Here is a 14,990-nt window from a genome sequence, read left to right on the forward strand (position 1 = left end):
TTCCAGGTCATGTGGCCAGCATGACTAAGCCGCTTCTGACGAACGAGAGCAGCACACGGAAACACCGTTTACCTTCCCGCCAGATTGGTACCTATTTAACTACTTGCACTTTGACGTGCTTTTGAACTGCTAGGTTGGCAGGAGCAGGGACCAAGCAACTGGAGCTCACCCCGTCAAGGGGATTCGAACCGCTGACCTTCTGATCAGCAAGTCCTAGGCTCTGTGGTTTAACCCACAGCACCACCCACATCCCTTACAAGGGACAAAGGTATTGAATTGCAAATCGGCATTTTGAAAGAGTCTTTTTTCTCCAGGTTCTGTGAGAGTATGGATGTAAATGAAGTTCTCCAGGTGAACGGCCTCAGGCTAATTGGAGGCTTTAAGGAATGGAGATATTTTCTTATAGGTCTGTTTGGAATTTTCTTTTCTTTCTAAGAAATGGACTTGCACAATATACCGTATTGCATGGAATTATTTGGATGTATCTTTGATGTTTTTGTTCTGTTTTGAAGAAAGTTCTGCAAGTAAAGTTTTGAACAATGGGTCCAGACAATGCCTTATTTCAAAAGGAGTCAGTTTTTTATGCAACCAGTCACTGCAGCTGGCCCCTGCCCACCTGGCTATGCCCATGATAGGGGGGTTAGTTCAGTGGAGTGGTAGCTTTGCTGTCTAGCAGAATATCAGAGTTTTCCTGCTTTCTATTGGTCAGCCTTTTCCAGAGTTTTTTGCTTAAGAAAACTCATTTGCCACGCGGTTCAGTTCAAAGTATAGAGTGTTTATTGTCTCATGGAAAGCATAAACAGACTAGATGCAACAAGTTTAAGAGAAGCTGGTACATCATGAACTCATCTTCTACAATACAGTTCTTCTGGTCGTAGAAGTAAACTTTGTAAAGATAAAAGTATACAGGGGCAGGGGCAACCCAGCCACATGGGTGAGCTATAAATATTATTATTATTATTATTATTATTATTATTATTATTATTATTATTATCATCATCATCATTATCATCCAGCTCACTGTGTCTTAAGCACTAACGTGAGCAGTTAATTCTGAGCTTCCCGTGACAATGTTGCTGGACCCCAAAGCTGTGGACCTCTTCCACCCAGAGGAGCGCAGCCCCTTTTAGCTCAGGCCATCTTCCCACTCAAGAACATGGAAGATAGAACATCTCTAAGTTTTCAGAATTCGTCTTCAGTTTCCTAATACCTTTAGAAGCAGATTATTTTGTGGATCTGCAAAAACAAAAAAGGGGTTAGAAGCAATACATTAGGAGCTTAAGGTTTAAACCCTAACCCTAACCCATACCTACACAGAGCCAAATCCACTTACATCTGCACAAAAGGAAGAAAATGTCAGACTCAGTGTGCAGCATATATGTTACATATACAAATTTAGTTGTGGAAAATAAGATCATGCAGCACCGGTCAGGGTGACACAGATATAAAGATCACCCGGGCATATTAAGATGGTGTGTGTTTTTTAATCAAGTTCTGAAAAGAGTTCCCATTTAGTGATAGGTTAAATCAAAAGGGCCTCTGACAGTCCTGAGATGACTGTGCATTCACTTTGGAAATGACATGTTAGGTTTTGGATATATTAAAAAATAGTTACAAGAGCAGCTCATAATAAACACCTGAAAGGGAAATAGCTTCTTCTCATAAGTATTGTGCTGCACGCAGATTCCCTTGGTGGGAAAAGCGCATTAAGAATCAATTTCCATCTTTTGTTTTTGTTGTCAGGTGCTCCTTTGTGTTCAGATCAGGCCTCAGTACAATAATGCAGCACTTGGGAATGAAGATGCAGCCCAGAAGCCCAGCACTGGAGGTCAACATAGAGAAGACCTGCACGGCTACCATGTATTTCCCCTTTGTGCTCAGGTAAGGTGGGCACAAAGGACACCCAAACACTGCAGAAGACCAGCAGGCTGAAGGTGATGAGCTTGGCCTCATTGAAGGCCCCAGGTAGCTTCCTGGCTAGGAAAGCCACCGTGAAGGAGATGGCAGCCAGGAAGCCCATGTAGCCAAGGGCACCATAAAACATGGCAGAAGACCCTACATTACATTGCAGGATAATCTCTGTAGGCTGGGAGTGCATGTCATAGTCTGGGAATGGGGGAGAGGTCCCTAGCCAGATGGTGCAGATGACAACTTGGACACTGGAATAGGAAAGGACAACAGTGTTGGCCAGACTCTTCCCCAGCCATTTCTTCACCCTGTTCCCTGGCTTTGTGGCCAGGAAAGCCAGCACAACGGTAATGGTTTTGGCCAACAAAGAAGAGACAGCAGCTGAGAAGATGAGGACAAATGCAATTTGTTGGAGAAGACAGGTGGCTTTTCTTGGCTGGCCAATGAAGAGCAAGGAGGACAAAAAGGAGAGCAAGAGGGATACAAGGAGGATGTAGGAAAGGTCCCTGTTTTTGGCTTTGACTATGGGAGTTCCTGAGTATTTAATGAAGATTCCTAACACCAAGCATGTGATTAAGGAGAATAACAAGGTAAAGGAAGACAAGAGAATCCCCAAATAGTCTTCATAGGACAGGAAAGTGATAATCTTGGGAACACATTGATCTCGGTCCTTGTTTGAGTGCTGATCTTCTGAACATTTGGTGCAGAGTCTTGCATCTGAAAGGAAGATGAGTGGTTTCAGTACCCAGGGTCTCAAGCAGGGGATATTCCCAGCACGACCTTGGCATATTATCGATTAAATCAGCCATTTTTTGCAAGCAAAGCAGATCCTGTACCACTGAACTACAGCCTTTCAACCAGCAGAAGCAGACACACCTGGAGTTGCCCAGGAAATCCTCTGGCAAGGCTGGTCGAAAGGGGTGGGCATCCAGTTGGTGAAAACATATTCTGTTTCCTAGGCGGAAAGCATGGGTCCCTATACATGATGGGTTACAGAATCCCCAACCTTGGGTTTGGGGGGGGGGCGAAGGGGGAATAATATTAAGAAATAATATTGCGTTGGACAAGATTACAAAAGTTGCCCTATTCCTTCTCTCACTTGCCTTCCACAGCAGAGATTGTCCCTTTCACACAGGGAGCACAATCATAGTGGCTCTCCTTCCCGGATGACCTTGACATCCCCAATATGACAGCTCACAGCACATCTGGACTGAGGGATGGTCTGCCCATAAAGAAAGATGGTCAGGAATTAGTGTTATGTCTATCTGTGCAATAACACTGGAGCCAATAGGAATCTTTCTCCCGTGGCAAGCAGTAGGTCTGGTGGAGTGGTTTTTGGTGGAGTGGACAGTTCTCCAAAGGCAGGGAAGTAGAAAGTGGATTTCCATGCCAATACAAGTAGAGAATAGGTACTGCTGTGGTGGGATGGTAAACAGCATTTCCGTGTTTTCCAGCACTCTTCACGGTGTCCTGTTGTGCCAGAAGCATTTTAGTCATGCTGGCCACATGACCCGGAAAAGCTGTCTACAGGCAAATGCCGGCTCCCTCAGCCTGAAAGCAGAGATAAGCGCCACACCCCATGGTTTGAATTGACTGTATTGAACTGGAGGTACCTTTACCTTTACTAAATTGTTCATTTACTAAATTTACTAAATTTTAAACAAATATAGATTGGGAAAACCTCCAACAGAACCTCTCCTATCCTGAGTGACTGAGTAGTAAATTGGCAAATGTAATTCAAAGCAACCCAGTGTGAAGTGATGCAATTTGAGGCAAATAATCATATTTTCATAAATATGCTCATGGGAATTGAAGTGGAGGTGGCTACAAAACTAATATCCCTTTCAGTCTAATGTCCTCTTTTTTCTCTTTTCTTTTTGGCTGGTAGGCAAATTAACCTGGATGGTTTAACCTACCCTTTTAAACCAAAGGGGCCACACGATGGCATCCTGATCAATGGTGACTGTTACGCCTGCGGATCCCTCTCTCTCCATACTCCCAACTTTCCCTACGTGAAGGGAGTCATTGGCAAGCATCACAATGTTCAACACGTCAAATTCAGCTGTCAGGTCCCCATTCTCATCTAAATATACTCCACCCATAGAAGCATTGTAAAACTGAAAATCGCTCAGGAAACGGTGAAACTAGAATGACAGGGAAAATTGCAGCATTTATATATATGATTTTTATTAATTGTTCTGTTTTACCATCTAAAATACCCATTTAAACATCTTTTTTTAAAACCTCAACTACTTTTTCTTCTTCTTTATTTTTTTTATTTTTTCATTTTTCCATAAATTGTAGTGTCATGTGTATTGTGAGGTATACAAAGTATCTTTGCTTCAGTTGCCATCATTTTCTTTTTTGTTACAAACAAAAACAGAGAGTGTTGTATAAATGTATGTTTTTTAAAAGAATAATAAAGATTGAATTGGGGGGGAAGCATCCTTAAGATATCAGTGACTTCCCTTCTTCTCTTTCCATGGTTCATTTTGCATGTCATAAATCCCTGTATATATTACAGCAACTAAATCGTTCAGTATTCCATTAAGAGCTGTTCGACAGTGGAGCAGTCTCCCTCGGGAGATTGTGGAAGCTCCTTCCTTGGAGGTTTTTAAGCAGAAGCTGGATGGCCATCTGTCATGGATGATTTAGGTGAGATTACCTGCATTGCAGTATGTGGGATTGGATGACATTTTGAGTCCCTTTCAACTCTACAATTTCATGATTCTATGAATCGGGTGAGGGAAACTGACCTTACCTAGTTGGCCCTCCTGAGATTTTGATACTGCACAAGGCTAGACTAGGGGGTCAAGGGAGGGGTGTTGCTATTGCGTGGACAGGCGGAGTCCCCAGATCCCGCGGGGTTCCCCCCGTCATGTGGAATAACGACTCAAGACAACGTGCTATGGGATTAAATTGGCCACAACTTTATTAAATTTCAAATGTGGGTAGACCTTGGCTCAGGCATTGGGCGTTCTCCCTCCCCAGTCCCCAGCCGGGGACCAAGGGAGCATCAGGGTTATCCAGTGTGTGTGGGGGGGATGGGCCGGCTCTGGAGAACATATGTTCAAGCAGAGATAGCCGCCCCCGTTACGCCGCTGCCGCAGGGGAGAGCAATGACGTCCTTTCGGCGTACGGTCAAAGCCTCCCTTCAGAAAACCCCTTTAGCGGGGAACCCTGGTATCACCGCCGCAAAGCGGAAGATGGACTAAAGGATTCCGCCCAAGGCCTGATACCGCCAAAGTTGTGACGTTTTGCTACGGGAAAGGCGAAACCTGCCAATGCAGGGAAATTCCTTTCCGGCCCTTTAACAGCCACCTTAACGTAGCAGTGCCCGCATACCTGTGAAGAAATGCTAACCTGCAAAACCTGTGAAGTAAAGTTAACCTGCAAAATAAGACATTAACTGAGGGTGGGTAGGGTGGGAGAAGCTCTGGAGCCAAGTGAGGATTCCCAGGTAAGATCCTCCCTCTATTGTGTGGGCAGGTAATCCCTCCCCTACCTGGCCTGGTCTCCTTGGCAATGCTTCCCCCAGGTGGGATTGGACAACTGACTGAGGTAGGCGGAGACGTCCAGGTATCCCACCTGAGGGAAGGCAAAGCCAAGCCTATGCTGTTGGAGCCGCTCCAGATCTAGGGGCTGCGTGCGTCCACGCAAAGGGCGCCCCCCCGTTTTAAGCGGGGAGCGGTCATTGTCTATAAAGACAACAATTCCTTGACCAGGGAGCCTCTTTGAAGTGAAGGACATGAGACAGGAGTTGATAATGCAGGTGAGCTGTGCATAAGCAAGCTGCCAGCTAGCTCTGCAGAGGCTCTTTTTATTAACACAATATGGAAAACCAGTCAGATACATTTTGGACTGTGCCCTTTACACATCTTCCATTCAAGAGATCGTGGGGTGGTACAAAGTTATTTTGGCACCTGTTTCCACCGCGTCACTTTCCCCTTGAACAATGTATAACGAAGGAGACAAAGGTCACAGACAGGGCACGACAGACCACTAAGAGAGCAAAAGGTTAGACAGAGGGCATGATGTTCAGGCAGCTGTGGCCCATCTGTGGGCGGAATTGTGCTCCACACCCAGCGGTCATTCCTTCACGCTTGACCTTAGAAAGCGTTTGTGGAGATACTTTGGAAATAGAAGTTTTTGAACTTATTACATGCAGTGGAAGGCTATCTTGCAATAACTTTGGATTGCTTTGTTTGTCTTCGATAACTAGGAAGGTGAAGTATGATGATTGTGCTGAAAATAATTATGATGGTATACCTAGGGATGTATATGAATGGAGATTTAATATGAATGTGATACTGAAGGGTCTATCAGTTTTGTATGAATCATTTTCACCTACAGTATTTTATAACCTTATTTATCTCATCTTTTTTAATGCTTGGTAAATTTCTGTTAATTAAAGGAAATGGATCTCTGAATCTGTCATAGAACCAATTTTCATTTAAAATGGAACAATATCTATCCAGATCATTAGAGAATAAAAATGAATACCTGTGATGGTTGGCCTTTTTCATCTTCCAACCTGTTTTGTCCCACCATCACCACCCTCTTGGATCTAGAGGAGTACGCAGCATTTAAGGCATGGCCAGAGCTCGGACCGTGTTGTAAATGCTGTAGGTGTCCTGAAACAGGCTCCTTTCAAGGACGTCCTGAGGGAAACCTGAAAGATTCTCCTTCACTCTGCATTGCTTCTGGCCTTTCACAGAAAACACATGCTTTGAATATAAGCAATTAAAGCCTTCAGGCCAAAATGGATGGACATTACTATAGGAGTAGAAAACTGGCAGATTTCCATCCTGATTTGCTCTTTTTTGGGTCTGGATAAATAAATATAGATATCCATGAATGTGCTTGTTCTCAAGTAGTTTGGGAGACATGTTGGAGCTGACATATGAGAGAGCTATTGTGATCCAAACTTTCCCAGTAATGGGTTTCAGGGTTTCACCCACTATTTCTAGAGTAAGTACAGCATCGAAGGTGGACTGAGAGTCCCCATAGTAAAGAAACACATTGATTCTCCTGTCCATGGAAAGTGAAATCTTATTCTTGAGCTTTGTGTACTCATCTGCTTTAAACAGAATCTTTCGTGGAATGGTTTGTGAAAAGCCAACACAAACACTGCTCTTAGCGAGTGAGAGCTTCAAGGTGCTCAGAAACATTTCTCCATTGTCAGAGTCAGGAGCTATGAGCCCGATCCAAGTCCATTTGAAATGCAGGAGTAGTCTGGTAATCCCTGAGCTTGGGGGTTCATCATTTGGGGTCAATCTGTAGGGCAAAGGAGATTGCGTTTTGTCAAGGGCATGATGATCAGAGGCATAACTGACCTAGGAAGAAAAGGAAGATACAGAGGGTTTTATTGGTCAACTGGAAATTGTGGTTCAGGGAGAGCCATATTCTGCAGTGCTTCTCTGGAAAGGAGATTTAGGACACTTATAGGGAACAATACACTCTGGTCAGTGACCAAAATAAATCAATTCATTCATTATAGGCAACAATTTAATATGTCTTCAACATCGTTCTCTTCTTGAATGTTGTCACCATGCCCAATGTTACAGACTATGGACAGTAAAGATATGTTGTATTTTCTACTGTTATTATTGGGGGGGGGGGAGGGTTCAATTTTTAATCACCTGCGTGTTAGTTCCACATGAGTTTCGTTCCTTAGATTTGTTTTTCTGCCAGATATTTATTTATTCTCCACCACAGCAGGTTACCAAAATAGGCTTGTGTGAAGCCATCCCTGACGTGTCTTCTGGAGGCTGCATTTCTGTCCCACCCCGTGATGTATGATTCATGCCCCGTGTAAACTGCTATTTTCCTATACAAAGAGGTGCTGGAACTCACCATAAACACCTCCTTTGTCTACTTATACATTCTATCCCTGAATGTCCCAACCCCCCCCCCCCCGATATTTCACACTATGTTGAGTTAAGATATGTTGTCATTTATTGTAGTGGTGGAGGAAGGGGGCGGGGGGTGTACTTCCCTGGGGGCCATCATTGAGGGGAGATTACAAGAAGACACCCCGTGGGGGGGGGATTCGCATCCCCACCCCCGAGAGTGGCGTCACAAGCCTTACTTCCTATTCAGAGAGGTTGCTGTTCTTTGCATTTTGCCCATGCTAGTGTATTCATACCTGGGGGATTTTGTAGGTTCCCAGCATATTTGAAATCTGGAGTGAGGTGTCAGAGTTGACCCCTTCAATGAAAACCAAGGGCTTCTTCTGTCTTCCACAGTGGTAGTTTGGGACATTGGCCCTCCCAGGAGACAGCAGATCTAGCGTGGCGTCATAGGTCATCCTTGCACTGTAATAATTGTCATAGATGTCATAGCCCAGGGTGATGTTGGGTAAGATCCCGGGGTCCTGATTAATCTCATGGATGGCAATCATGAAGGACAGGAGATACCAGTATGCTACCATATCTCCTGCCCTGCAAGAAAGCATGAAGCCTAATGTCAGTCTCCGTTCCGTGAAAAGTGCCAAGTCCCTGCTTTCTTAACCCTATAAGAAATTGCAGCCACAAGAATGAAGCAAAACAGAACATCCACATCGCATAATCAGTCATCTGTGAGTTTGTTGGAAGGGGAACGGCTGCTTGCCAGTCAAAGGGAGATAGAAGCATATTTGAACACTTAAGTGCTGGAAGCAGGGAGTGAATACAACTCTCAAATATATTGAGCAAAGGTTTGTAAAAGGATGGAGCAGTAGTTCAAGGGGAATGGTAAGCTGTAAGCAGTTTGTTTATTTTTTTTTTTTTAAAAAAGAGGAGATGTAAAATAGAGATCTTTACCAGTCATATAATTCCTGCTTCTCATTGTTATTGTTGTTCTTATCCTATTTAGTACCTTCCTTTCACCCTAAGGTCCCAGGGCAGGAGAACTGTACTGGCTGCCAGCTGATTTCTAGACTCAATTCAAACGTGATTATATGTTAACTTGATAGATAGATTGTGACAATTTAATAGCTATATTTCTGCTCTTTTCAGAGGAATGCAGATCAGGCCATCTTCACATTTCCCAAGTCAAGAAGCTGGGATGCAGATGATCTCTGGCTTTTCATGATTCACCATCAATTTGGTTTTTTTCCAGTGGAAAAAAGAAGGGAGGGAAGCAATGCACATGCATTTCGTGTCTTCATGTGCAAGATATAGAAAGCAGGACTTATCCCTGGCATATAAGCATTACAGGCTTAGACAATCACAGCTGAGCATAATACTATTAAACAAGGTTCAATGTAGATGCCTACCCATTAATCACAATTTTGTCTGCTGTGCAGAAATTGCATGGGGAAAATGCAGCATACCTTATGTCAGGGAACTGACATCAGAGCGAAAAGCGGAGGCAGGGCTCCAGAGCGATGCCGGAGAGGGAACCAGTCTGGGGGAAGGAATTCAGTGTGACACCAATAGAGAGGAGATGGAGGAATTGGTGTCAGGGCTCCAAGACCCTTCAACCGAAACCAGCGGAGAGAGCGCTGGCACGCCCTTGCCATCCCCTTACTTGCGCAGATGCGTTCCGCGCAGGGAACATAGGCGGAGACTTGGGGTCAAGCAGCTTTTATGCTGGAAGAGATTCAAGAAACGCCCACTGGCAGATTCTGCAAGTGACTAACAGGTCACGGAGGGCGAGCTCTAACCCTGAACATGTTTGAGCAAACCATCTAATCGAAGTGGAGGCAGTTTACGCACGAGTAACCACACAATACCATTACAGCAATCTGCCAGTCTCTTGCTGTTACTCGTGAGTAAGCAGTGGAAACATGAGCCAGACAGGAGGCGCCGGGGCAGCGGAGGCAGCTGCGGGGGCGCAGGACCTGGTGAAGAGGAACCAGGAGCTGGAACGGCATGTAGCACTGCTGATGGCGCAGCTGGACGAGAGGCGCACCCAGGACGCGCAGGTGAGACCCACCCCAGTGGCAAAGAAGGTGCCCGGACTGGTACACAAGTTTTGGGGAAAACCCCAAGAATATAATGGATTCCGGACAGAAATAGAGTACGCACTGCAGCTGCAGCATGATGATTTTGCTGACAAGGCGGCGCAAGTGGCTTACATCGTGGGGCATCTTGAGGGCAGCGCGAGGGAATGGGTTAGACCCCTAATGGCCGCGCATAACCCCGCCATGAAGGACGTCCGGAAGTTTTTTCAGGCGATGGACGCTATGTATTCCAGCCAATTGGGGGAGAGTGTGACCCAACGGGAGCTGATGAGATGTAAGCAGGGGGACCTTTCCGTTAGAGACTATTGGTCCCGCTTTGCGATGCTAATACACAGGCTCGAATGGGATATGGACAGCCCGCCCATACGAATGCTGTTTGAGGAGGGGTTGTTCCCAGCCGTTAAAGATGAGCTCTCCCACGCGCCCCGCCCGGAGACGATGGATCAGCTGACAAAATCTGCGCTGGCGATAGGCTCTCGCCAGGAAGCGCGCGCTTTGGAAAGGCGGGAAGGGAGGGGGGAGCATTGCCCTGACTACCGCATTCCTGAGATGCCAAGGCAGCCTTCCAATGACGTGGTGCCAATGGAAATTGATGGGGCGCGCGCACGCGAGGTGCCGAGCGCCCAACAAATAGTCAAAAGGGAAGCAAAGGCTGGGAGAAACTCCAAGAAATGTTTCCTCTGCCAACGGCCAGGACACTTTGCCAGGGTCTGCCCACAAAGAAAGGCTTGGCAAGGGATGGTGGGGGCCGCTGGAAATGAGGGGGAGGGGGCAGAAGACAAGGTGCAGGAAAACGCCAGCGCTTGACTGCCCACAGGGGGGCGCAGCAGCCAAGCGAGCAACTAATTGAAGTGCCCCAACCGGACCCACCCAAGGTTTCTATAGCGATAGAGGTGACGCTAGAACTCCCAAATGGGCACCCAGTCAAGGTGAAGGCAATGTTGGACTCAGGGAGCTCCTGTAATTTTTTTAGTAAGGAGTTTGCGCTGGAGCACCAGATCCACTTGCTGCCACTGGATTTCCCACTCCAAGTCACCACAATAGATGGCAGAGAGTTGCTAGGGGGAGAGGTGACACATCAAACCCCGCCAATGAGAATGAGTGTGTCCAGGCACACAGAAACCATAGCCTTTCATGTGGCCACACTGGCGGGACCCCCAATAATACTGGGGATGAGCTGGCTAGTGCTACATGATCCAGTGGTGGCGTGGCACCAACGCACGGTTACCTTCGGGTCAGCCCACTGTTTGGAACACTGTCTAGGAGGGGAGAAGCCCAGGGTGAGGTTGGCCAGAGCAGCAGCAACCACGCTGGAGCAGAAAGGGAAGGTGCCGCCACAGTACGCAGACTTACAAGAGGTCTTCAGCGAGAGGGAAGCGGACAGGCTGCCGCCACATAGGCCCTTCGACTGCCAAATCAACCTTCTCCCTGGAGCACAGCTGCCGGTGGGTAAGCTGTATGCCATGTCCGACAGAGAGATGCAGGAGTTGCGAGACTTTATAGACAAGAACTTGAAAAGGGGGTTTATAAGAGAATCTGGGGGGCAGCCCTGTGTTTTTTGTGGATAAAAAAAACACGGATCAGCTGAGGCTCATCGTGGACTTTCGAAGATTAAACCTGGTATCAGAACCCGTGACCTTCCCAATGCCCAGAATTGATGATATTCTGACCAGGGTAAGGAAGGGTAAGATTTTTACCAAGCTGGACCTTAGGGGGGCCTACAATCTGATTCGAATGAGAGAGGGGGACGAATGGAAAACCACCATGTTCACCCCCCTGGGGGCCTTTGAATATTTAGTTATGCCATTTGGATTACAGTCAGGCTCTGCCTGTTTTCAAAGCTTCATGCACCATGTGCTGGGTCCCCTGCTGTACAAGAACTGCGTAGCATTTCTGGACGACGTACTGATCTATTCGGACAATGAAAAACAGCATGTCCAGGACGTCAGGGAAGTGCTGAAAAGGCTACGAGAGCACCAACTGTGGGTCAAGCTGGAAAAGTGCCAGTTTCACGCCAAGGAAGTGGAATTTCTGGGATACAGGTTGTCAGACAGAGGTCTAGCCATGGACCCCGGCAAGGTGCAGGCAGTGCTGGAATGGAAGGCTCCCAAAACCCGGAAGGATGTGCAGAGGTTCCTAGGGTTCAGCAACTTCTACCGGAAGTTCATCAAGAACTTCGCCCACTTAACCGCACCCATCACGGATTGTCTCAGTAGCAAAAAGAAGTTCGTCTGGACGGAAGGGGCCCAACGTGCCTTCGAGGGGCTAAAGCGGGCGTTCGCCTCGGAGGAACAGCTCCTGCACGTGGATCTGCAGAAACCGATGAGGCTAGAGACCGACGCGTCGGACAGAGCGATAGGAGCGGTGTTGCTCCAGCCGGGACCGGCCCAAGACACATGGAGGCCGTGCGCCTTCTACTCAAGGAAGCTGAACGAATCGGAACAGAACTACACGGTGTACGATCGTGAACTGTTAGCTATTTATGCCGCGTTTCGCCAGTGGAGACATCTCCTGATAGGGGCTCAGCACAAGATCCAGGTTTGCACTGACCACAAGAACTTGGAATACTGGAGGACAGCGTGAGTGCTCAACCAGCGACAGATTCGGTGGGCACAGGAGTTCTCCAAGTTCTTCTTTGAGATCAAGTACGTGCCAGGGCAAGAGAACGTGAGAGCAGACGCGCTTTCACGGAAACCAGAGTACACGGAAGGAGGAAGACCACCGGACGCTCGACATGTGTTCCCTGAGGAACGATGGGTTTGTGGGGGGGCGTTGGTTGGGAAACGAGAACTAACCGAGTTGATTCGCCAGGATGAATTTGCCCAAACCAGAATCAGGGAACTAAGGGAAAATGGGAGAGACCGGGGGGACTTCGAGGTAAGGGAAGGGTTACTGTATTACAAGGGAGCATTGTATGTGCCCGGGGGGGCCTTACGGGAAAGGGTGCTCCGACAACTTCACGACAACCCTACAGCGGGACACTTTGGGCAACACAAGACCATGTTACTGGTCACTAGGGAGTTTTGGTGGCCGAAGGTGAGGGAAGATGTACGAGAGTATGTACGAGGGTGTGACCGCTGCCAAAGAGCCAAGGGGGAGCGGGCAGCCCCGGCAGGGTTACTAGAACCCTTGCCCACGCCGGGGAGACCCTGGGAGGTGGTATCAATAGATTTCATGACAGATTTGCCCAAATCCAGAGGTAAGACAGCAGTCATGGTAGTAGTAGATCTGCTAACCAAGATGTGCCATTTTATATCATGCTCTCATGCGGTGACAGCCGAGGAAACCGCACAACTGTTTGTTACTCACATCTTCAGGTTGCATGGAGCTCCTTCAAGGGTTATCTCTGATCGGGGGAAACAATTTACCTCGAGGTTCTGGAGGAAGCTTATGAGCTTATTGCAGGTGGAGGTGGGATTCTCGACGGCGAGGCACCCGGAAACTAACGGGCAGGCAGAGAGGGCGAACAGCATATTGCAGCAATATCTCCGCTGTTACGTCAACGAGAGGCAGAACGACTGGGTAGATAAGCTAGCACTGGCCGAGTTTGCGTATAACAATGCGGAGCATGTGTCCACGGGGATGAGCCCATTCTTGGCTAATTATGGGTGTCACCCCAGGGCCTTTCCCGGGAGGGGGGAGGAAGAGTGGAGCGTGCCCGCCGCAGAGCAGTTCGTGGAAGAAATGGAAGCACTGCACCAGCAGCTTAAGATGAATCTGGAAAGGGCCAAGGAAGAGTACAAGAGGCAAGCGGATAAACGTCGCCGGGAAGGGGAGACCATTAGGGTGGGGGACCGGGTGTGGTTATCCACTCAAGGATTGCCCTTCAAGGGTGGGTGTAAGAAACTCCGGCCGAAGCGGCTGGGGCCTTTCGAGGTGATACACCAAGTCAACCCGGTGGCATTCAGGCTCAAGTTGCCAGACAACATGAAAATCCACCCAGTATTTCATAGGTCACTGCTCTCGCCATACCGAGGGGAGCGGAGAGTCCGGGAGGTAGGAGGAGAAGGGCTCAGACACCCACCACTGGAAGAGAAGGAACACCACCAGCAGATAATGGAGATCCTGGATTCGCGGTGGTGGGGGCGGCAGGTGGAATATCTAGTAGCGTGGGAGGGGGAGCCCGAGTCAGAAAACACGTGGGTTCCAGAAGGGGAAATAGATGGTGGGTATCTAGTGGAAGAGTTCCACAACAGGTATCCGAGGAAGCCCAAACCTCTGGAGAGATTCTGGGAGGAGCAATTCGCCACCACCGATGATGAGGAGGAGGATTTTATGGGTTTTCCAGAGTCGCCAGAGGAAGGAGGGGAGTCGTCAGGAGAGGAGGAATCAGATTGGGAAGCCCCTCCCGTCAGAAACCGGGGCGGGTGGGAAGCGGGGTTTGAGTCCTCGGACGATGACGACAGCTCCTTTCGAGGGTTCCCTGCATCGTCGGCTGAAGGTGGGGACAAGGTCACGTCACCGGGTCAGGCCGGGGGTGGAGGGGGTCCTGGGGGGGAGGTGGATGTCAGGGAACTGACATCAGAGCGAAAAGCGGAGGCAGGGCTCCAGAGCGATGCCGGAGAGGGAACCAGTCTGGGGGAAGGAATTCAGTGTGACACCAATAGAGAGGAGATGGAGGAATTGGTGTCAGGGCTCCAAGACCCTTCAACCGAAACCAGCGGAGAGAGCGCTGGCACGCCCTTGCCATCCCCTTACTTGCGCAGATGCGTTCCGCGCAGGGAACATAGGCGGAGACTTGGGGTCAAGCAGCTTTTATGCTGGAAGAGATTCAAGAAACGCCCACTGGCAGATTCTGCAAGTGACTAACAGGTCACGGAGGGCGAGCTCTAACCCTGAACATGTTTGAGCAAACCATCTAATCGAAGTGGAGGCAGTTTACGCACGAGTAACCACACAATACCATTACACCTTATAATGTAACTGTAAGGGGGGGGCGAGGAAACAGGTTCCAGTATGAACAATTTGTAATGTAGATATGACCCCGCTTATAAGGTGGTCTCCTGGCTCGTAATAATTCATTGCATCTGGACTGTCCCTTCTCAAGTTCAATGGGCATTTTGCTTTCCGCATCCTAGAAGCTGCACAGGGAAGCGGCAGCAGCAGCAACAACATCAATAAGAGCATCACTCTG

At 48.1% G+C, this 14,990-nt stretch overlaps 1 protein-coding gene across 1 annotated transcript in view; it reads right to left on the bottom strand.

The window, feature by feature from the left end:
* Window positions 1-14,990, bottom strand: part of LOC307208556 (vomeronasal type-2 receptor 26-like) — a 56,300-nt gene that overhangs the window by 33,007 nt on the left and 8,303 nt on the right. The gene's annotated exons all lie outside the window — the stretch shown is intronic.

Source organism: Podarcis cretensis (assembly GCF_951804945.1).
Source record: "Podarcis cretensis genome assembly, chromosome: 2".
NCBI lineage: Eukaryota > Metazoa > Chordata > Lepidosauria > Squamata > Lacertidae > Podarcis > Podarcis cretensis.